Consider the following 24,660-nt stretch of genomic DNA (forward strand, 5'->3'; position numbering starts at 1 on the left):
TTACACATGCTAATTCTTCAGTGGCTCCTGTCGACTCAGTGGTCATACCAAGATCTGCCATTGTCCTACCCGATTCTCATCATGGAAACGTGCCGGCGAGATCTACGTTGGTGGCTCCTTTCCTCCAACCTGAACCAGTGGAGACTCTTCTGTCCCCCCTCTCCCATTGCCACAGTGACCACGGACTCCTCCCAGATAGGGTGGGGGGGCATTATCTGGGCAGGACAGTTCAAGGCACGTGGCAAGATCATGAAACCCACTTACATATCAGTGTTCTGGAAATGAGGGCAGTGCTTCTAGCGTTGCAGGCACTTCACAGCTCTCTTCCCAAGGGTACTATCACAATCTTCTCAGACAATATGGTGGTAGTATGGTACCTGAACAAGCAGGGAGGAACCAGGTCTTATCCTCTTTGCAGAGAAGACATGAGAGTATTGGACTGTACGATCGCTTCCCAGAGATTTCTAGTGGCAACGCACATTCCGGGGAAGTCCAATGTGATAGCAGACAGGCTGAGCAGAGTTATTCTGATGCCTCACGAGTGGTCCCTGAACGACCAAGTAGTGGCTCGGATCTTCTCCAGGTGGGGGTTCCCCTGCTGTGACCTTTTCGCCAGCCCCTGGAATGCGAAGTGCAGCAACTTCTTCTCCCTTATCCCCCCAGGGGGAGTCACCCAGGGACGCTCTAGTCCACATTGGCCCTCCGGTCTGCTCTACGCCTTCCCTCCGGTCCCTCTACTGCCAAAGGTGATTCAGAAGGCGATCTGCATGGGAAGCAGCATGATTTTGATTGCACCACACTGGCCCTGCCAAGTTTGGTTTCCCTTCTTTCGGAAGTATGCAGTGAAGGATCCTTGGATTCTGGACCCAGTTCCAGACCTCCTGACTCTACAGGCCCATCCATCACTGCGAACTCTCAAGCTAACAGCTTGGCTGCTCCACTTCCGACCTTAGTCAGACAGCATATCCTTTCGCCTGAGGTGGTCCGGATTCTGTCTTCTTATCACAGAGCTTCCACTAAGGAGATATATTCTAATAAATGTAAAAGGTTTGCCATTTGGGCCCAGCGGCACAACCTTGACCCTCTGACAGCTCCGGTGTCGGCAGTATTAGATTTTTTGGCAACTCTTTTTAGACAGGGTTCTGCTGTCTCCACGCTTAAAGTCCAATTGGCAGAGATTTCTAATTATCATGTTGCCTTTGAGCCTTCACTCATAAGTTGTGTAAGGCCTTTCTCAAGGGAGCTTGGTTGCTTCGCCCCCCGGTGTCGCAACCTGTTTTACCATGGGATTTGAATGTAGTTTTAGGAGCCTTGACGTCTCATCCCTTCGAGCAGGCGGCCACTTGTGAGCAAAAGTTCTTATCTTGGAAGACTGCCTTCTTGGTAGCTATTACTTCAGCCAGAAGGGTTTCAGAGCTTCAAGCCCTTTCTGTCAAGCCTCCTTATCTGATCTTTCACAAGGATAGAGTATCTCTAAGACTAAACCCATCATTTCTTCCGAAGGTTTCTTCTGCTCTTTGTCTGCAGCAATCTATAGAGCTACCAGTTTTCTTTCCGAAATTTTCCAACAAGGCAGAATACAGACTTCATCAGTTGGATGTGCATAGACAACTGAGGTTTTACTTGGATAGGACACAGCAGCAGAGGAAATCAGACCAGTTGTTTGTGGCCTTTGCGGATAACAGGATTGGCAAAGCAGTAACTAAGACCACTATCGATAGGTGGATTAGGGATTGTGTTTCATTTATTTATGCATCAACAGGAAGGGACCTTCCATTTCCAGTTAGAGCGCATTCTACTAGGGCTATGGCAACTTTAGTGGCCTTCCACGCCAGACTGTCTGTGGATGAGATATGTGCAGCGGCCACTTGGGCTTCTCCACATACATTTATTTCTCATTACAAACTGGACGTGGCCTCTAGGGGTCGGGCGTCCTTTGGTTCCACAGTGCTCAGGAGTGTTTTCCAGTGAGCCTCCCAGGATCTAGGTGCTAGGGACGCTGTCCCATCAGTTATGAATGTAGGCAAGATAGGATCGCATTACATCTTTTAGTTATGTACTTACCATAACAATAGATGTATGTGATCCATCTCGCCTACATTCTTACGTACCCGCCCTCCTTCCCCCTACCTGTTGGAAACACTGTTGTGCAGTCAGTTTGGCACATGTGTGTGAGTTGTTGTGGGGCAAACAAGATCTGGGGGTTTGGGCGTGGTGCATCCTGGGATAAGGGGGTTGGCCTAGCCAATGAGAGACTTCGTGCTAGTATATCGGCCGAGTCGGAGCCGATTCTCGGCTCCGAACCCATCAGTTATGAATGTAGGCGAGATGGATCACATACATCTATCGTTATGGTAAGTACATAACTAAAAGTTTTGTTTTTTGAAAGCTCTCAGACAAAAAATACACCCCAATACACTCCTAAGACCTATTAATACTAACACACAAAAGTATGTACATCTTCAAATATTGAAGTTTTACCCTCTTAATAGAAACAATTGTCCCAAATTGACAGCCACACTTAGACTTGGGTTAACCTAAAAGGTAGGTTATCCATGCTGAGATGCATAGTACAGCCTGTGCTTCTACTAAGTGCTGTTCTTACCTTTATTGTTCTCCCACATTAGGGAAACATGAATGCTTTCAGAAAACATTATCTCCTAGCCATAGAAAGAAAAAAGTATTCTGTTTGTGCTGCTCTTTATCAGACTGTCTCCATGGAGATACGAGAACCAGATAGAGAGTTGCTTCTGCAAGCATTTGTTTATTTGCTAGAGGAAAGCTTTATTATAGTCAATGTTCTTTTTATTCATTTGCTTTCTCTTAAAACTTTTTACTGGATCAGGCCAGTAGCCTTAATCCAGTCTTTCCGCTGTGCAAGACTGAGAAACGGCACATAAATGTTTCTTGTATCATGCTCTTGTGACCAGACATTGCTTCCTTTTTTTTACCTTGCAGTGCCTACATTTGTTAAAACTGAACAGGGAGAAAGAGAAAAGAAGGAAAAAAACAGGGCATCTCTGTACTTTAGTATCCCCGTTACACTTGAAAATAATTGAGAAAACTTTACTTTCTAGCATGCAGATTATATCATGCACTATAAAAAATACTACTGTTAAGAACACAATTTTGTTTTACTAAGAGTTAACTTTCTGTCTTCTCCCTCCCCCCAACTAGGTGTTCTTCTAAACATTAATGACCTGAAGTAGGGCATATGCTTTAGAGTTCCCAACAAGTTTAACAAACTCAAAAAAATTGCAATATTTCCAGGTTTTCTTGTTCTGTTATGTTTCAGAAATATAATTAATGATTTGTAATCCCACATATATTTGTCAATTTCCAAATTGCTAGCTTTATTCCTCTTTATCTCATTTTTTTCCAAATCTAGTCTCTGCTTCATTTCCAACGTACTCTCAGTTCTTCTAGTCACGCCTGTGTTATTTTATGTGTCTCAAGCATTTTCTGTTGAAACATTGGAAATGGTTTCAAAGGCACATTGTCTCTGTGGCCTTTATTACCAAAACAAAAATAATATCTTTCTGTTTCACAGTTCACTTTTTGTTGAACAAACTTTTGCATTTTCTCCTTAGCATGTTTTGCATCAAAAATTGATTTTGTCCCTCCAGGAAAGAATATTCTGAAGATAGAGGAGTACAGCAGTTTGAATCGCATGCCTGCTTCTCAACATTCCCAGATTAGTGCAGTAAAGTTACTCCTCCTCTGCCTGGTGTACAGTGAGTAATCATTTTCCACAAAAACTGTATTGTCTCTCATTTTTAGTAGTTAATCCTTCTGCCGCAGTTTTTTTCAGAATCAAATCCTTTTGCTGGTAGGATTGCATCTTTGCTTTTAAAGGTCTAGGTTGCTTTCTCAAGGTCAGGTTTGGAACATATGCACGATGTTCCATTTCAGTTAACTTCTGCTGTGGAATACCAGTCCATGTGCTTATTTGTACTTTCATAAAATTATTAATAGTCTGTTCCTTACAGCTTCTCTGGTACAGCAGAAAATATCGAGTTTTCCCTACGTGCTATGTCCTCTAATTCTATTATTTTTTTTAAATATCTCTTCTTGAGCAGTATCATATTGAGCCAGCCTTTTCTTCATTTCAACCTCTCATTTTTGCAGTTTTGTCACCTACTCTGAATGTCTGTTTAAAGTGTCTTCCATTTTTTCCAGCCTTTTGTTATTTAAGTTGATATACTCCATCAGTGTTTCATTTATTTTAATCAGCTCTGAGTACATTTGACTTATTTTTCCCCAGGTTACTGGAAGTCATGTCTTGTACCAAAGCTGGAGCTTGCACTGCTTTTTGATGAACAGCTGCCAAATTCTTCCTAGTCATGTTGTCTGAATTTCTTTTTTGCTACCATCCAGGCAATGCACTTACTAGACAATTACTGAAATTTAACCAAAAATATGAGTTTACTGGCTTTCTATTCTGAGTTTCTGTTTTCACACTGGGAGAGCTGAAATTAAACTGTTACTCAATGTGCGGCCATCTTGGAAGTCTACTGGGAACCACCAGCATATTGGAAGAAAGTTGTGGTGGCTGTATTACCCAAAGAGGTTAAAGACCCATCAGGCATGGCCACATATAGACCTATTTCAATTTTAAACTATGGTTATAAAGTGTTTGTCTATACTAGCTATCGCTAGATCTGATAGATATGGATCACTGCGGTGTTGTGTTGGAGGAGGCAAACATTTGACAATATTAATAGAATGGTGATCTAGAGAAAAGCAGAATGCAAGAAAATACCACTGTTGTAGGTGGATCTTGATGCAGAGAAAGCATTCAACAGAGTAAGCTGGGATTTTCTGAGTAGTGCAAAGGAACCTTTTGCATTCCCTGATACAATACTAAACTTAATTAGACTATATGAAGAATTGGAGGCAAGAATTAAAGTTTGAGGGTTTCTCCCCAGTAAGTTGTTTGAAAAGAGGAACCAGGCAGGGGTTTTCTGTTTCCCTTTGTCGTTTGCTTTATATTTAGAGCCATTGGCAAAGAAAATAATTTGACTCAGAAATTCAAAGATAAAATTGGTATGGTTATCAAGAAAAGTTTGCTTTAGTTGCAGATAATACTATTTTGTACTTAAATCCAGAAATGGATATTTCACTGCTGTGGAACATTTTGAGACAGTTTCATGTCTTTTCAGGATATAAAGGTAATTGTAAAACAAAGCTCATAACTGTAAATATGAACCCACATATAAATTGGTTTATAAATCCAGAAAAGGACTTCTCTTTGTTCTGGAGCATTTTGAGACAATGTCAAGTCTTTTGGGGATATGTAATTAATGAAGATAAAGCAAAGCTGGAGCTATAAATCTCCGCAATATCCATATATATGGAGACATGACAAGATGAAGTATGTAGGAGGATGGATTAAAAAAGATTCTGTTATGTTAACTAGTGATATGTGGGAAGAGAGTAAATAAAAGCTAATGCAAAAACTATCAGAGCTGAAGGAATTTATCTGGGAAGGAAAGAGGGTAAGAGATAAGTGAGATAAGCCGATCATACCAATAAAACAAAGTATCTTAGGATTACCTGATTTGAAGAGATATTTTACAGCTATACAGCTAAGGTTCATAAAACATGCAACACAAGCAGAAAGGTTATAATTCGAATTGGAAAGGAATGATGATGAAACCGGGAGAAGTTAAAGAAATATAGATAGTGAGTTTTTGGATGCAGATCTTAAGAATAATCACCAACTTGCAGAGAATTATATTCTTAAAGATGCAGAAAGTATTCTAAAAACTAAGCCAACATGTGAATGGGTAAAGGCGATTTTGCCAATAAGAATGACTGCAGATAGGGGTAGAGAAAATAGGGACTAGAATTTACTAGTAAAAACTGGCAAAGCAACCAAGATTTGGGGAGCAAATGACTAGAAAGGGAAAGGTAATAAAGTGGGATGAGGATGAAAAGAAGTTTGGACTGCAGATTAAAGACTGCCTTCCATATTCGGGATTTATATCAGAGTATAGTCAAAGGGAAAGGGGAGTGAAAGGCCTGCTTTGGTACAGTTTTTAGATTAATATAAAACAAAATCACTGAGTGGTACACAGCTACAGTTAATCCTACTCCACAAGGGGGGATCCACCTTGAATCCTGGGAACTACCACCCCATCAGTCTGACGAGCCTCATCTGCAAGGCTATGGAACATATTATCAAAGAACTTATAAACAAAGACATTGGCAACCTTCAAACACTGGACCCCACCCAGTTTTGGTTCGTGAAGGGACGATCTTGTCTCCTGACCCTAATTGACTTCTTCGAATCAGTCTCCAGAGCTGTGGGCGAGGGTAAGGCAGTCCACACAGCCTATCTGGACCTCGCCAAGGCCTTCAACACAATCCCTCACTCTGGAATCATAGATAAATGTACTAAGCTGGGCATTAATCCCTATATCACTCGATGGGTTGCCAACTGGCTTACTGACAGAACCCACACTGTAAAAGTAGCCAACTCCAAATCCGGCTCCAGACAAGTGGAGTACCTCAGGGTTCAGTCTTGGGACCGCTCTTGTTTATCATCTACTTCTCTGAAGTACAGGCCAATACTAAGGGACTCTGGCTAACAAAGTTCGCAGATGACTGCAAACTGGGAGCCATTATTGAATCCCCAAATTATGTGGATATTCTACAAAAGAGCCTTACAGAAACAGATGCTTGGTGCCAGAACCATGGGCTCAATCTCAGTGCCAAAAAATGTATAGTTATACCCTTTGGGAAAAAAACCTGTACCCATGAATTACCACATAGGTGGCAGTAGACTAAACACCAAAACTGTGATAAGAGACTTAGGGACACAGGTGGACATTGGTCTCCGCTTCAGTAACCACATCGCCACAACAGTCAGGAAATCCTTCTATGTGGCAAACCTCATCACGAAGGGCTTTTCATCCAGAAAAAGAAGGTAATTGTCCCACTGTACTCATCCCTCAAATGCAATTCCCCATTTGGTATGTACCTCTCAAGACATCTGCAACAACTGGAAAGGCCGCAGAAATACCTCACTAAAAGAATCACAGGCCTAAAGCAGATGCCCTATGCTGACAGTCTAAAAAAAACTCCAGCTATACTCTGTCACATATCATCTACTCAGAGACGATCTCTGCTTAACATACAAGGCCATGTCAAACCCAGAGCTGTTGGACATAATACGCTTCACTAGAGCCACACACTCCAGGGATCTAAGCCTTGTCATCACAATGAACAAAACATGCTGGAGGGATAGGTTCCTGACCCAGAGATTCCCCAGACTCTGGAATAGACTGCACATGCATGTCAAGCCGAGCACCTCTTTGGCCCACTTCAAAAGGCCCACTTCAAAAGGAACCTTGACGATTGGATGGGAGATAGGAAATTCACCCCGGGGATCACATCAGTCGCCCTGCTAGACAGGGGTCCAGGGAAGTAAATATTGTGGGAAGAAATAGCCAGGGAATTTGTATGGCTAGGCTTGTATAGGCCCTAGTGCCAATAACCTAGTACCAACCTGTGAAAAGGAGATAATTTGTTGGGCATGTAAAATATTGCATGATAACTATAAGAATTAGAGGAGTTTAGAAAACCTCAGGAAGAGAGATTGCAAAAGCAATTTACAAAGAAACAATGGGAGGACATGCATGTCTCCCAAGTATACAAAGTCCAGAAGGGTTAGGATTTTTGCTTGGAATTATTTGCATATAGGTATTTCTGTACCCCAGGCAGACGTCAAAGAATTTTTCCTGAGGTAGATAGAAAACGGTTGGTGTGATAGGGAAAAAGAGGTAACAAGGAACATGTTTTGGGGAGAGTAAAGAGTTGGTGGATATTAAAAAAAAAAAACTTAGTACTGTCATAAGTGTTTGGGGAACAAATGGCTAAGGAAATCATTCTTTTGAGCTAGGACACAAGATCTGAATTGCCTAGACATAATAAGGCCTTATTAAGTTTAGTTTTGAGGGCTGCCAAAAAAGCAGTTATTTGAAAACCAAAATCCAAATCTAAACTAACTGCATTTGAAGTAACTGAATGTTGTGAAAGAAATAAAAGAGCTGGAAGAGGGATCTTTCGAAGAGAAAGCACAAATTACATAGAAATAAATTGAATCTGTGGTAACAATACACGCAGAATAATGGTCAGGATGAGAAGCGAGGCTTAAGGGATGACAAGAACTAACTCATTTATGTAATATTATACTGAAAGCCAAGTGTTATAAAGAAAGAAAACGTAATATATAATGTGTGTAAACTAGAAAAAATGTTAATATGGTTTGTTTTCTTTTCTGGTTAAAGATGCACTGTCCAGGGCCAAGAATACAGCTTCCATGGGACCCGATAATATCCCTGGCTGTGTTCTACATGAACTACAAAACGAACTAGCACCACATCTCTGTGCCCTGTTCATTCACAGACTCCCCTCAGGCTTTGTCCCTACTGAATGGTGCACGACTACAGTCATCCATCTCCATAAAGGGGGAGTGACTACAGACCCTGGGAATTATCACACCATTAGACTAACGAGTCTTATAGGTAAAGCTATGGAGCACATCATCATGAACCTGATTAATAAAGATATAGGAAATCTCCAAACTCTAGACCCCACGCAATTTGGCTTTGTGAAAGGGAGATCATGCCTGCTCAACCTGGTTGACTTCTTTGAGTAAGTCACCATGGCTGTGGATGAAGGTTAAGCAGTGCATGCAGCCTACCTCGATCTGGCCAAGGACTTTGATACCATTCCTCACTTGGGAATTATTGATAAACTCAACAAACTAGGCATCAACCCATATATCACTAGGTGGGTTACAAATTGGCTCACAGATGGAACACACAGTGTGAAAGTAGTGGACTCCAAGTCAGACTGCTGACCAGTCATGAGTGGAGTCCCACAGGGATTGGTCCTGGGTCCTCTCCTGTTCAGCATCTACTTCTCAGAAGTCCAGGCCAACACAAAGGGACTCTGGCTGACCAAGTTCACAGACGACTGCAAGTTTGGAGCCATTATTAACTCCCCAAGTGATGCAGACATCCTACAGAAAGACCTCTCTGAGACCAGTGACTGGTGTCAAAACCATGGCCTTAAGCTTAACGCCAAAAAAATGTCATCATCCCATTTGGTAAAAACTCAGATGTTCATCGTGTTACACTGCTGCAGTCCTTACACTTGGGTTATCCTGCCGTCAGGTGAATCACCAGCTGGCCTGAGTTCCAAAGTCTTGGTCTGGCGTCGGTTGCTGTCGCTTCCTTCCTGACGTCAGTGCAACAGGGGTATATAAGATGCAGCCGACGTCATTTTCTTCAGTCTTTCTTGCCACGCGGTGCCCGAAGCAAAAGCAGTTCACAAGTGCCTGTCGGCCGACTCCTGAGATTTTCATTCCGAATCCAGAACCGAAGTCTTCTACAAAGCTAAGTACCCTGTTGGGGAAACTTTTTCTTGCCTAAGACCGAAGTCAGTAAAATTTAATAACTGTATTTCTTGTGGGAAGCAAATACCTCATAAGGATTTCCATTCTTATTGTATCCCATGCCTAGGTCCAGACCACGACGTCACTGGTTGTCTGTTTTGTGCTAGGTTTAACAAATGCACTATTAAATGTCGGTTTGATTTTGCCTGACATTACTTTGTCCGAAAATTTAATTATACCATGCCGTCGGAGCTTCCGACAACTGCAATTCATAAAAAGCGCAAAGACAAAGACAGGCATCCGAGGCCCAAAACTGACGACGAAGCCTCTTCTAGGCCAGTCGTCGGTTCTCCGGTTTTCAGCCAGGTACCTTCACAGTCCCTGACAACCGCTTCTGCAGAACCACAGGCGGCTGACTCCCTAGTGGAGATGGCTGGGCCGTCGGACTCACAAGTTTTACAGACAACCAAAACCAACCCTGCTGAGGGATCCGGAGTACATGAGCAACCCGCAGCTTCAGAGGGTGCCTTCAGACCTGCTCAGCTAAGCATTAAAGCCTCTTCTAAGTCTAAGCCACCTTTAAAAACAAAGAAACAAATACAGTCTCCAGGACAGGCCTCCATGCCTAAGAAACAAATGGTCAAAATGGCCGAAGACCTAATCACTCTGATCAGGGGGTCCCATCCCCCTCCTAATAAAAGGCCTAGACAGGATGCAGATTATGACTCATCTGACCAGGTGTCCATTTTCTCAGATTCATCCTCAGACCTAGGTTATTCTTTACCCCCTTATGAGGATTCTGATGCAGAGGAATCAATTCCATCAGCCTCTCCACCTGAGGATTATTCTTTTGGGGAAATCCTGCACACCACAAGGGAACATTTCCATTGGGAAGGCCAGGATTTCTCAGAATCCAAGAAAAGGCTCAGAGAATTCCTAGTATTGCCTCAACACAGACCCCTTGCTATTCCGCCAGTGTTGGATATTGTGGATGATGTGTATACTGAATCCAGCTTAAATCCTGATTCCTTACCTCCAGCTCCAGTTAAACCAGAAAGGTATTACAGAGTCCCTGACTCTCACAAATTTCTGTATAAAAGCCCAGTGGCAGACCCAGAAACTATTTCACAGGGACCCAAAGGGGTTAAGGCCTCTTGAGCAACGAATCCAGTTCCCTCTGACAGAGACTCCAGAGCATTAGACAGATGGGGAAAGAAAGTATATACGTCTGCAACTTTAGCAATGAGAGCTTTAAATTGCCAATTTCACATGCTAAAATATCAGCAATTTTTGATGTCCCAGTTGAAACAAAAAATGCTTTCAGATACAGATCCTCCTAATTTAAAGGAAATGCAGGATTTATTGCATGTTGCTGAACAAGTGGGAAAACATACTTTGCAATGTGGTTTTGATTCTTTAGAGGCCTCCTGTAGAGCAGCAGTTACAGGCTCTGTCATTAGAAGACATGCATGGTTAAAAGAACATGCGTTACCAGATCATGTTAAAGCTAAACTACTGGATGCACCTTTGCAGCATGATGTTTAGTTAAGGCAGAAGAGGTATTAAAGAAAATGGAGGATAAGGCGAAATCTATGCAAACAGTGAAGGATTTCTTACAGGTACAGCCTCCTTGATTTAGCAGAAACTGGCCAAAAGAATTGGTCCTTTCCAGTTTCGGACAGACCTCAAAGGGGCAGATACAGACGTCCAAGAGGTAGAGGGACAGCCACAAGGTCCTTACAGGCCTCGACAATGGGGTACATCAGGCCAAAAAGAAGGGGAAGACAGGCACCAACCTTACAAAAAACAGTCCCAATGACTTCCCACTACAGCTGCCAAACATCTCTCTTGGCAGCCCCCTTGGGAGGAAAACTGGCTCTTTATCACAATTGGCATATGATCACCAAAGACAAATGGGTTCTCAATATCGTATCTCAAGGCTACAGGTTCCACTTTCACACCCTACCAAGGTTAAAAGGAATGCCAAATCTGCCACCAAATCAGTGGGCAGAGGCTCAAAAACAAATTACAGCTCTCATGAACATGGGAGCTATTCAAAAGGTACCTCCACAGGAACAAGGACAAGGATTTTACTCAAGACTCTTTCTGGAGCCCAGAAAAGACAAAGCCTGGAGGCCCATTTTGGATCTCTCTTCTCTAAACACTGGATGTTCCAAAATTCAAAATGTTGACATTACAGCAGCTTCTTCCCATGCTGGGCAAGCAAGCTTGGCTCGTGACCTTGGACCTCAAGGAGGCATACCTGCATGTCCCTATCAGACAAAACTGCAGAAGATACCTTAGATTCATAGCTGGTCCAATGCACTAGCAATTCTCTGCACTGCCCTTTGGCTTATATACTGCACCCAGGGTCTTTACAAAGCCTGGCACCAGCGATTGCATTTTGCAGACAAAGAGGAATTCAAATTTACCCATACCTGGACGACTGCCTGATTCAAGCAGAGAGCAAAGACATTCTCCTAAAGCATCTGACGTTTGTAAAAAAGTTATTAAGTTGTCTGGGGTACACAGTAAACGAAAAGAAATCAAAACTAGTGCCCTCACAAGAGATAATATTCCTGGGTGCCACCTTGAACACAATGGCCCAGATGGCTTACCTCACGCCAGACAAGCAAGGACAACTGACTCAATACTTTCAATTGATGGCAACAAAGACCCAACTCCCTGCAAGAAAAATTCTGCAGGCCTTGGGTTACATGGCATCTTGCATACTACTAATTCCATATGCCAGACTGCATATGAGCTACAATGGTACCTAAAGAGTGTATGGTCTCAACACTGTCAAAGTTTGGAAACAGTTATACCACTAATACCTTGCCTTCAGAAGGAATTTCGATGGTGGGCTCAGGCTTGTCACCTCAACAAGGGTCAGCCTTTTACGCAACCCACGGCCAGGCAAACACTGAAAACAGATGCATCGGATTACGCCTGGGGAGCACACATGGCAGGAAAATGTATTCAGGGCAAGTGGCCCATAGAACAAAGGCATCTTCACATGAACCAAAAAGAGATGCTAGCAGTACAAAATGCCCTTATAGCTTTCAAGGACCTGCTGCATCCAGGACAACTACTACTAAAGACAGACAACACCACACCACAGTTATGTGGTACATAAACAAGCAAGGGGGCACCCATTCCTACCCCCTCTGCAGACAAGCCATGACTTTGTGGAACACAGCCATAAACTGTCAAGTTCATCTACAAGCACAATTCCTGCCAGGAGAGAAAAACACACTGGCAGAAGACTTAAGCAGAAATATCATGGATCCCCACGAATGGGAATTGAATCCACAAATATTCACAATGATAACTCAAAAATGGTGGTGCCCGGACATAGATCTGTTTGCATCCCCAAGGAATTGCCAGCTACAGAAATTTTGCACAAGGAGTTACCATCCACAAACATGGAAAGTGGATGCCCTCACATTCAGCTGGAAAAACCTACAAGTATATGCTTTCCCACCTTTGCCTCTTCTTCCAAAAGTACTCATAAAAATCAGGCAAGAGAAGGCAAATATGATCCTGATTGCACCAGACTGGCCACGCCAGCACTGGTACCCAATCTTAAAAAACTTAGCACAAGGACCACCCTGGATTTTGCCTCAAATACCACATCTACTGTCTCAGCCAGCTAAAGACCTTGAACCTAGCTGCATGGAAGTTACCTTAGCCAAACAAACACTGCCTCTGTCCAAAGCAGTTATGGATGTCATCCTGGAGGCCAGAAGGGCCCAGTACCAGGAAAGCCTATTCGGATAAATGGAAGAGATTCTGTGCCTGGAACCAGGCTCACAAAGTTGACCCTCTTGTGCCAAACATTCCTCAGATACTACAATATTTGACTGAGATGCTAAACAAAGGCCTTTCCTTTTCATCCATAAAGATACACGCCTCTGCTATATCTGCCCACTACAACACGGATCCACCAATTTTCTCTCATCCCTTGCTAAAACAGTACCTCAGAGGGGCAAAAAACATAAGACCACCCCGTAGAGCACCAACTCCAACCTGGGACCTCAACTTTGTTTTGGAAAAATTGACCTTACCTCCTTTTGAACCAGCTAGCACAGCAGAATTAAAATATATCTCTTGGAAAACTGCTCTGCTCCTGGCACTAACATCAGCACAAAGAGTTTCAGAATTACAGGCACTAATGGCAGTGGAACCATTCCTTATTTTCCAGCAGGACAGGGTGTCTTTAAGAACTAACCCTACTTTTATGCCTAAGGTGGTTTCAAGTCTGTCTCTGAACCAAACTATTCACTTGCCAACCTTTTATCCAAAACCACAGAATAAAGGGTGGAGACCACTGCATTCTTTGGACATTCACAGGCAGTTACGCTTCTACTTGGACAAAACCAAAGCTTTCAGAAAATCTGAACAATTATTAGTTGCTTATGCTGCAGGAGCACAGGGAAAAGCCATTTCAAAACAGACTATTTCCAAATGGGTAGGACATTGCATACGCTTCTGCTGTATACACCATGGAAAACCTGTGCCTACCAGCATTAGTTCTCACTCCAGCAGGGCAACAGCCACTTCTACAGCCTACCTCAGAGGAGTACCTACCAAGGATATTGTGGAAGAGGCAACATGGAGCTCTGTGCATACCTTCACCAAGCATTACCACCTGCCTCTATACTCCAAATCCAGAGCTGGCTTCGCCTCTGCAGTGCCGCAAGGCCTTATAGCCACCCCTAATACATTATAGTACCAGCCACCCTACCTCAGCTTTGGGATTCCACCCAAGTGTAATGACTGCAGCAGTGTAACACGATGAACATAGTACAGTTTTATACCTACCATAAATGTAGATGTTCGAGTGTTCACACTGCTGCAGTCCAGGTTACCCTCCCTCCTTCCCCTCTTCACTGCTGGTGCGTACCTAGGTCATTTACCCTTTACTACCTATGGGGAGTATTTGCTGGTAACTGAATGTGGTGGTTTGCTTTTCTTACTTGTGTTTTATTAGCAATTTGAATTGCCTACCTATTTGGGGGCACCTGACATCTGGGGCAAGAAAAACTGAAGAAAATGGCATCTGCTGCATCTTGTATATCCCTGTCACACTGACGTCAGGGAGGAAGCGACAGCAACCGATACCAGACCAAATCTTTGGAACTCAGGCCGGCTGGGGAACCGCCAGACGGCAGGATAACCCAAGTGTAATGACTGCAGCAGTGTGAACACTCAAACATCTATATTTATGGTAGGTACAAAACTGTACTTTCCCACTAATTACCACATCGGTGGGAGCCCACTGAACACTGAAGGCGTTCTAAGAGATCTGGGGATACAGATTGACAGCAACCTCTCCTTTGACCACCACATTGCCACTGTCATTAGAAAGTCCTTCTATGTGGCACATCTCATTACCAAAGGTTTTGCAACCAGGAAGAAAGAGATCTTCAGCTCTTTCTACTCTTCCTTCATTAGACCAATCATTGAGTATAATGCCCTATTTGGCATGTAACTCACTAGACAGTTGCAACAGCTGGAGAGGCCACAAAAGAGCATCTTAGGCATTAAACACATGTCCTACATGGACAGACTCAAAAGACTCCAGCTATTCTCTGTCTCATATCATCTACTAAGACGTGATCTCTGCTTGACATACAAAGCCATCTCTGACCCAGCTCTGTTAGAAATGCTGCCTCTAAAGAAATCCCAATCCCTCTGCACCACACACTGCAGAGACCTCAGCCTCATTACCACAATCAACAGAACATGCTGGAGGGACAGGTTCATAACGCAGAGACTGCCAATGCTCTGGAATAGACTTCCAATACACGTCAAGCAGAGCACCTCACTGGCCCTCTTCAAGAGAAATCTTGATGAGTGGATGGGAAATAGAAAGTTCACCCCCGGGATCACTCCAGTGGCTCTACTTTATAGAGGTACTGGGGACTAACGTCGGGCAGCACAATGCCAGGGCTCTTCTATGGGCTAGGCTTATAAAGGCTCCCGGGCCATTAGCCTAGTACACACACCTATGAACCTATGAAAAAGGGGGGGGGGGATAGGTCCTCCACCACTAGTCACACCTCCACATCTCTAAGTGTAGTAGTTCTGACATTGCACAGCATTGGGAATAAGGAGAAACTTCCTTATTTCTACTATTCTGAGATCTCACTGTGATCAATATACATTTTTTTCATAAAACACTAGACTTTAAAAATTCCCTACAGAGGAGTTTGTCAAGAATACTGAATGAGCTGAGCATAATTAAGGAAATATTTTTTGTGAGCCGGGATACAGGATCTAAATTGCCTAGACATATAAGGCCTTGTTAAGTTTGTCTGGTGGTTGCCAAAAAAGCAATTACTAGAAAATCGAAATCAAAATTTAAGCCAACTATACTTGAAGCAGTGAATATTGTAACAGAGATAAAAGAACAGGAAGTGGGATCTTTAGAAAAGGGTAGGAGTAAATTACATAGAAAGAAATGGAAACTATGGGAACAATGCATGCAGAAAAATGTGTTGGACGAGGAATGACGTTTAAGAGAAGGCAAGATTTGAATAATTTATGTAATGTTTAGATTATATGATATATAGCAATATATGTGATGTATGATGATTGTAAATGTGAACTTGATTACTGTTACATCTGGTTTGATTACTGTTATATAAATGTGTTAAAAAATAGATGCTCTAGTAGTCTTTAGTGGCTTGGACAGCAGGAATCCTCCCCAACCATCTTGCTGTGCCTCACTGTGAACGGAGTGACTATCCCACTTTTTAGTATGGATTTGAGCAGACATGTTCATAGTCCCTTACTAGGCTGTTGATCTGTGAGACTCTTCAAAAGGCTAACCCTGCATTTCCATGAAATTTTTAGCATTGTAATTTAAATTCAAATAACTCAGAGCCAGGCAAAACATTTTTGTAACCCATATCCATAAAGAACAAGGATGCTAAACCAGGGGCAAATTTGTAGTTTCCCATCCATTCATCCAGATTGTGTCAACAGAGTAAGGAAAGTGCTTTGCTTTATGTGGAGAGGAAGGCGAGCAGAAGTGGTATTGACTGTGGTATATTTCTGTCCCTCCAAAGTGTTCTGTTTCAGTTGCAGTAGAGTCCAGAAGTGCAGTAGATCTTAGAGGATAGGGTCTATTGAGGCTGCTTATATGAGCATAACTCTCAACCTCTGAAGAAGAAATCTGGACAAAGCCAGAAAGAATGGGGGGACAAAGGTCCAAAAATAGGGACAGAATTAAAATATTGTTCCTCTAAACTTAGAAAGTTGCTAGAATAAAAGGTTTTGCATTATTACATATTTTCTGAAGGATATAAAGACTGAAACTCAAATGTTTGTCTTTATGTGTAGTATTATTTAGTGACTTCAATATTCAGTAATGTACCTGAAGACTAGAAATTTTATGAGGCATAAATCTGGACATTCTGATGAAATCTGTACAGTTGAGAGGTATGTAGGTAGAAATCACCCCTCAGTAGTCTGAATCATATCAAGATGAGGAACAAGGCTTTGAGATGTCAGGTGTAGTTTTTATGATTTAGGCCCTTGATTTTTTGTGCAAAAGTATTGTGGTCATGCAAGTCTTGTTAAGAGCTTGGACAGGTACATAGTGAAGGGGGCATTATACTCAAACAGCATAATAAGTGCCCAACACAGTGTAGCTCTCAGTTTGGATTAACTAAAGAACTCTGGCTCGTTGATTTGTTTGCTCATTTGAACAGTTCAGAAATTACCAGTAGCTTTCTTTAAATTGGTCTAATGCTTTGTAACAGCTATAATAGTATTACTTTAGTTTTCATGTGACTTAAATGTTCCAACTTCCAACCCCAGAGTAAATCATTAAGGAAGAGTTGTCAGTCTATACACAGTTACATGTCTAAGGAAACTCTGAAGTAGAACAGAATAGTTTAATTTTGGAGATTTGAAACAAGGAGATGGCAGAAGTTTGTGGAATATTTAACTAATTCATAAATAGTTAAACTGTGATAAAAAAATTGGAAATATAGGAGAGTGGGATGTGTAGTGTCTCACTAGTTAAGGTGTCAGCATAGTAGCTCTGGCATGTGAGACTCAATCTTGACCATCAGTCATTGTTTGGCATTTGAATGTTCTGCCAATATCTTTGAGGGTTATCTCAAGGTACTCCATTTTCCTTCAACCTCCCCAGTATATACTTTTGATGGACTGCTCTCATTTTATATGCTTTCAGGCATCCATATATATGGACTTAGCTATCCTTTGATCACCGATAACCTGTAGGGAAATCTTTGTGCTCATCTACCTCAGACAAACTGCATACAATATTTTTGTTGCATCGGCAGGCAGAAATTTCTTCATAAACAAATGACTTAAAAAGTATTTTGTAGAATAATTAAAAAAAAACAATAAAAAAATTGCATCGTTAAAAACATGCATGCATCTCTATCTCTTGTGATTTTAGGATTCTCTTTTCTTAACAGAAGAAAACAGGCCATTGGATAATAACTGTTTTCCTATTTATTTTAATATTAAATCCTACAAAATTAAATTAGCCTGGCAAAAACATCAGTCAGTCAAGTTTCTCCAGTTCTTTTCAATGTTAAGCCCAAAGATCTGCAAAAGTATTGTATTTCAATGTAAAATATAATTTTGTTATACAGAAGAACATTTTTTTACTGAATTTCTAAACCAAATGTTTGGGAATATTTCACCTAGGACACACAATTATACATTAACAGCTCTACTTTGGACAAAATTAAAAGGTAACATTAAAGAATGTTCCTATTATTCTTAATATCTCTTGTTTGTTTTTGAAGATGGCCTTTAAATGTTCTCAGTGTCTCCCCTTTATAATAAAATCACAGTGGCGTTTAATAACATAAACATCATTTTTAGACAGGCAAGTAAAAAAATCTGTAAGAATTTCCTACCATTGATTTTCTTAAGTGTAGCAACAAAGTAAGAACACGCACAACATCTACCACACAGGGAAGTACAAATGTGTTCAGGAGCAACAGTTAAATCCATTTTAAGTCTTACAAAGTGACTGTGAACTAAAAAGTGTTTTTCCTTGCCTATAAGTATCATTGAGGTGTTTATATAACATGACCCTAAAACAATACTCAAAAACATAGGTCATTTATTCTTTAATACATTTACTGTTTTTTTAAGACCACAGTTTATACTTTGCTATAAAAATAGTTTTTTCAATTTTTTTTATATGATTACGTTTACCAGTAAAATCAGAAGTTGCATACATTGGTTTCTGCAGCAGTTCTCTTCTGCAAACTGCACTAATCATAATGTAAGTCTATATAACCACATCCATTTCATAACCTGTACCCATTAGCAATTAAAATCTGGCTTCTGCCTCTCCTAAAAATCATGTCTATTACTGCGTATCCTCCTTATTCATAGCAGTTTGCTATATGGGTAACACTGTGAGTAGAACAGAAGGGTGTAACTATTACCATTCAAAAACTTGTTTTAGTTGTAGGTTTTCTTTGGTTTATTCTCAGTAGTGAATTAAGTAAGATCTAAAAAAGCAGAGGGATTGTGAACAGGCCAAGTATTTATCCTTTAATCCGTGATAGAATTATAACATCAGCCTGTTGAGTTAAGGCAGTTGCAACCTGGCCATCTGATCCTTGATCACCTGTAGTGAAATCATTGTGCTCAAATGCTTCAACTCATTCAAGTCTATAGTGCATTTTTGTATACTTCCATTTCACACCCATAGCTCCTTATGGCGTCCAGAAATTTTGTGTCTGGCTTCATTTACTAAGTGACTTACCAGCTAATAATAGGCAGTATCAGAAAGCGAAAGGACTTAACAAAATATTTTATTTATTTTATTTTTATTTTACATTTGTTTACCGGAAAAGTCAGACTGGACACATGTACTTTTTTAGCGGAGGCCCAGGGAGAAAAGCTCCACATAACATACAGCAATTACTAGTACAATAGCACATATAGAATATGAAATATAGTATTAGTTTACACTAGGTCATTTAGTGCACTAATGTTTAAAAAATTGTATAAAAGGCATCACAACTTTATCCATAAATGTAAACATTGTCAAATAGATTGTAATAAGAACTCAAAAACTATTTCCTCATATCAGGAATGTGTTAGTAAATGAGAAATCTTAGTATGCATTGAGGCATTGTATAATTAGAGTAGACTGAGGGAGGTCAGGATTTCCTATAGAATATACCAAGGGAGTTGTAGTTTGTAAGTGAGACAGTTAGTAGGGAGGACAGAGAGATGTTATTCTGGAGTAGAACAAGGGCACAGCCATTTACTGAGTAAGTGGGTTTTTAGTGTTGTTTTAAACTGGACTGGTGATGTAATAGTTGTAATGTTTTCTGGAAGTTCATTCCAGATTTATCCTATGGAATTTGAAAAGAGGGAATCTCCTGCTTAATTTTTGGATGCATTGATTTTTATGTGGTGTTTGTTAGTAAGGTTCTGTTAGTGGCATATGGTTGAAGTAATATTTGTAGGGCAGGTATTTTCTCAGGTTCATGGAGGATTTCATGTGCCATACTTAACTGGATGTAATGAAGGAGTTGGGGGAGTTCTAGCCAGTTGAGCTGTTTAAGTGCAATGCAGTGGTGTGTTCTAGCAGGTAAGTTTGTAGCATATCTGGCAATTTTGTTACAACAGGATTCAAGTTTTGCTAGCTGAGATTTTTTTTAGATTTGTAAGTATGGGAGCTGTGTATAGTAGTGTGGAGATTAAATGAGTTTGGGCAATGGCAGTCTTGGTATTTTTAGTGAAGTAGTGTTGGTTCCTATACAATGTTCCTAATTTTTATGTACTTTCTTAACAGTTTGGGAAATGTGAATATCAAATTTCAGTTTGCAATCAATTTCGACTCGTAGAAGTTTGGTGTGAGGAGATGGGGATATGATGGTGTTATTTAGTGAAACTGTTAAGTATTAGAGGGTGGGGCTGATTTAGTGAGATGAAAGATCATAAATTTGCTTTTTTTGGGATTTAATATTAGTTGAGTGTTTGTGAGCCAGAACTTGACTGCTAGAAAGGATTCTGGTGTTAAACTATGAAGTTCTTGAAGCAAGGGTGCAGTTCATATCACTGTCAAGTCATCTGCATATTGGATGAGAGAGGCTTGTGGGCTTGACATGTGAAGGTTATTTGTAATTATTGAGAATAACAGTGGGCCTAAGATAGAGCCTTGGGGGACCCCCTAGGATCGCTAGCAGTAAAGATGATAGTTTGTTGCAAAGAAACTGCTTATTTGCGTCCAGTAATATAATCCTGGGACCAGGCAAGGGTAGAATTACAAAATTTTAGTTCAGAGAGGACATGTAGAAGTTTATTATGAGACCGTATCAAAGGCTTTTGAAAGGTCAAGGAAGATAGAGGATACATAGTTATTGTTGTTCCTGTGATGGTTGACAGTATTGGTAGATGACATTAGGGCAGTTGATGTGCTGTGAAATGGTCGAAAGCCATGATGAATGTTAGAAGCTTGTTAGTATACAAGTAATCAGTAACTTGCATGTGAATGACCCTTTCTAGTATTTTGGACAGTGGTGATAATATTGCGATTGGGCGGTAGTTAGAGAGATCTATTGAAGAGCCACCTGTATGTAGAGATATAATGTATGAGGTTTTCCAAATGGGGGTCTTGTTGTTCAGCTATGGATCTGTTGATAAGAATTGATATAGGATAAGCTATTCCATGTGCTGTTAGTTTGTAGGAACTCAGCAGGTAAGTTGTCTGCTGCTAATGTGGTGGATTTTAGCTTTTTTAGCAGTCTTTTGATTGTATCAGTGGCTATAGGTTGCAGGGAAAAGGCTGATTTAACATCGGCAGAGGCAGTGGTAATTTTGAGAGGTGAGGGAGTTTGTTGGACAGTGCTAAGATGATTTCAGTAAAGTGTGTATTAAATTGAATAGCAATATTAACTGTTGTTAGTAGTGGTAGGAGGGGATGTGCTGATTTTGCCTGGTTTAGGAGTATGTTGTTTATTACTGACCAGAATTTTTGCAGATTATTACAGTGTTTTGATTGGATTTCAGAGTAGTAATTTATTTTGTCTTGTTTAATTTGCCTCTGCTTTATTTCTAACTTCACGTTAGTTTTGTAGAGTGGGTTGGGACCTTGTTTTATTCCAAGTTGCCCAGGTCTTTTCTCTAGCCTTAAGTAGAGATTGTGTTTCTTTTGTTAACCATGGGGTATAGTTAGATTTAACATGTATATATCTGATGGGGGCATGAGAGTTAAGTATAGCTAGGAAAATGGTTGAAATAGTCAATAGTTTCCTTTAGGGGCAGCAGTTTAAGTGGTCTCCAGTTACAATGATTGACTATAAGGATGTTGGGGTTCAGGTGCTTTTTTTGTTTAAATGTGGTTTGTTTAGCAGGGTTAGTTCGTTTTCTGATTAGATAGGTTGGGAAGTGTTCGATGAGACTGTCTGGCAGACAGCCAGAGGAGCAAAAGAGGGCTGGTCTATTTGTTAATATCCAGTCAAGTGTGGAGTGTTTATTGGATGACTTATTTTAATAACCTAGTGGGTGGGTGAATGGGTTGAATGAAGCTGTACAGGTTGATGCAATTTTTGGGTTTGATGAGTTGCAGTCTAACAAGTCTATATTGAAGTCACCCATAATGATTGTTTCTTGAGGTAATGTTTTACTGTTCCAGTGTAAAACATTTTCTAACGTTTGGATATTATCCCCTGTGGCATATAGATACCGATTATGTACCTAAGGAGTTGATGTTTAGTTTGGTAAATACTACTTCAGCATTTTTAAAGGTTCAGGAAATTCTTTATTTACTGTTTCAATAGAGAGGTGGCTTTTATAGAGTAGGGCTACACCTCCTCCTCTTTTACTTATTCTATCTATATGTATGATATATCCTGGTGGTAGTATTTCATTGCTGTGAGAGTTGGTTTTAGCCTGGTTTCGGTAAGTAGTACAATGTGAGGGGAGTAAAAGGAGAGGTTAACATGCAACTTGTGGGGTTTATTGTTGACACTTATATTCATATTTAATATTAGATTTGTCTCTAGGAGGGATGATTGTTGCTCGAGTATGTTGCATTTGTATGTCATTTTGTGAGGTTGAGTTGTGGGGGTTTACAGGTTGGGCCGGCGTTTGGGTGTATGTCCCCACTAAGAGTTAGCTTTGATGCTATGTAGACTAAAGTTTTTAAGAATTTGACTATTTGTTATATTTCTGGGAGATGTTAGGTATGTTTGGATGAGGAAGGAGGGGAAGATGCGTATGACATAGTGTTGAGTTATTGAAGATTGAGCTACAAATGTGGAAGTTAATGGCTTGGGTGTTGGGGGGGTGGCTATTACAGGTAGAGTGGGAAAGGGAGGTTTCATGGAATGGTAAGATGTGTTACTTGCTGCTAATATTATAAGAAGCTGAGAGGTAGTAAGTACAGCTGGTTCAAGATGTTTATATATGGTTGGACATTTTTGGCCTTATTTGTTGTTGGTGCTCTTTTACTGGTAGGCATGTTAGTAAAATTGGATAGGTAAGGGTGTGTTGACTGTAGTAGTAATTGAAGTGAGAAGGGTTTTGTAGATTAGATAACAGATGGAGTGTGTTAGGTGGAGTGTTCTGATTGGGTGGTTTGGGAAGTGGGTGTGGCTAGAGATGTACAAGTCTAAGGAATGTGGGTGTGGGTGGGAATGGGAGTAGGGTAGGGCAGCGGAGTGAGCCCGAGTGTAGTGAGGTTGAATGGAGCGGGATGGCCCTGGTCTCTGTTACAGCTGGATTACAAAAACAATCAGCAAGGTAGATTATGATAGTAAGCAGAGAGGTAGTAGACTATTGGAAAATACGAGGATTCTATACATACTATTAGAGAGGTCTTACAAACCTGAGGGGAGGGTGGAAACCTTTAGCAGAACAAAGAGATAGATTAAGGATGGGATGATAGAATGAGACAATACAGAAAAAGGATGGAAGAAAGGTAATAGATCTAAAATGTAAGAGTATATGTATAAGAACTAGCTACTATAGTAGAAGTAAGTAATGTATGTCTCTACAGATGTACAACAAGTAGATATATGCAGCCTGAGGGGGAAAGATAGAGGGACAGCAGGAGGACATGGGGGAACAAGGTGGAGGGGGGATGAATTACAAGGGGGCAGTCTGTTAGGGGCCAAAGCACAGAGCAATATAACAGTAATAATAAAGTTAACCAGCTGATTTTACATACATTAAAATTTTAGGACTAAGATCCTGGGTGGTAGACGTCAGGTGTCCAGCGAGACAAATGTGACCTTTCCCTTTGGGTTTAGTTTGGTTCTTTTTGAGCCTACAGGGATCGACATGTAGAAAGCTGGTTAGAAGAAGATGTATGTCATTAAAATTTTAGAACTAAGATCCTGAGTGGTAGGAATCGGGTGTCCACTGAGACAAATGTGACCTTTCCCTTTGGATTTAGTTTGTTTCTTTTGGGCTTACAGGGATCACTGTGTAGAAAGCCGGTTAGAAGATGGTGTACGTCATTAAAATTTTAGGACTAAGATCCTGAGTGGTAGGAGTCAGGTGTCCAGCAAGACGAATGTGACCTTTCCCTTTCAGCTTAGTTTGATTCTTTTGGGCTTATAGGGATTGCCATGTAGAAAGCTGGTTAGAAGAAGATGTACGTCATTAAAATTTTCGGACTAAGATTGTTAATTTTGGATATATATCAGTAAAGAAATGAATCACTGTTCACTTATTATTCATATTTTCTTATTTATGTTCATATTTTCATAACTGAGAGATTTATATGTTATTGAGGGGTATGATGCACCATGGTGCAACATATCACATTATACCTGATGGTATTGCTAGTTGGTTGTTAGTAATTATGAAAATAAACAATATTTCCATATGTACTTAATATTTCAAAAAGCAAGTGACATACAAACTGTTGCATAACATCAGGTGAAACCTTAGATGTTGAAGAAAACTGTCTTTCAGTTTGGCACTGTGTGTTGCACATCTTGAGAGCTATTCAGTGATATTTATTCTGCTAATTATACAATTAAGCATATGTTTTCATATTTCTGTAAATATCTCAATAAACACATGTACTCAGAGAGGAATTTCTTGTCATGTGGAAGCTTATGTCTGGTTAACAAAAAAGTTCTAACAGTATGCCTAGGTTAAACAGTTTCCAAGTTATGATACATTGTGAATGTTTTGCAAAAAATATAATTTTGGGTTTGTGTGCATTATAATATACTGTGGTATTTATGGAAAAAACTATGAATGCAGTGACTTATCACTGC

At 40.7% G+C, this 24,660-nt stretch overlaps 1 protein-coding gene across 1 annotated transcript in view; it reads left to right on the plus strand.

Annotated features, from left to right (window-relative positions):
- LOC122804000 (extended synaptotagmin-3-like) overlaps window positions 1-24,660 on the plus strand; it is a 1,677,117-nt gene that overhangs the window by 1,184,667 nt on the left and 467,790 nt on the right. The window lies entirely within an intron of this gene.

This window comes from Protopterus annectens, chromosome 6.part0, assembly GCF_019279795.1.
Source record: "Protopterus annectens isolate FY-2018-M chromosome 6.part0, PAN1.0, whole genome shotgun sequence".
Classification (NCBI taxonomy): Eukaryota; Metazoa; Chordata; order Ceratodontiformes; family Protopteridae; genus Protopterus; species Protopterus annectens.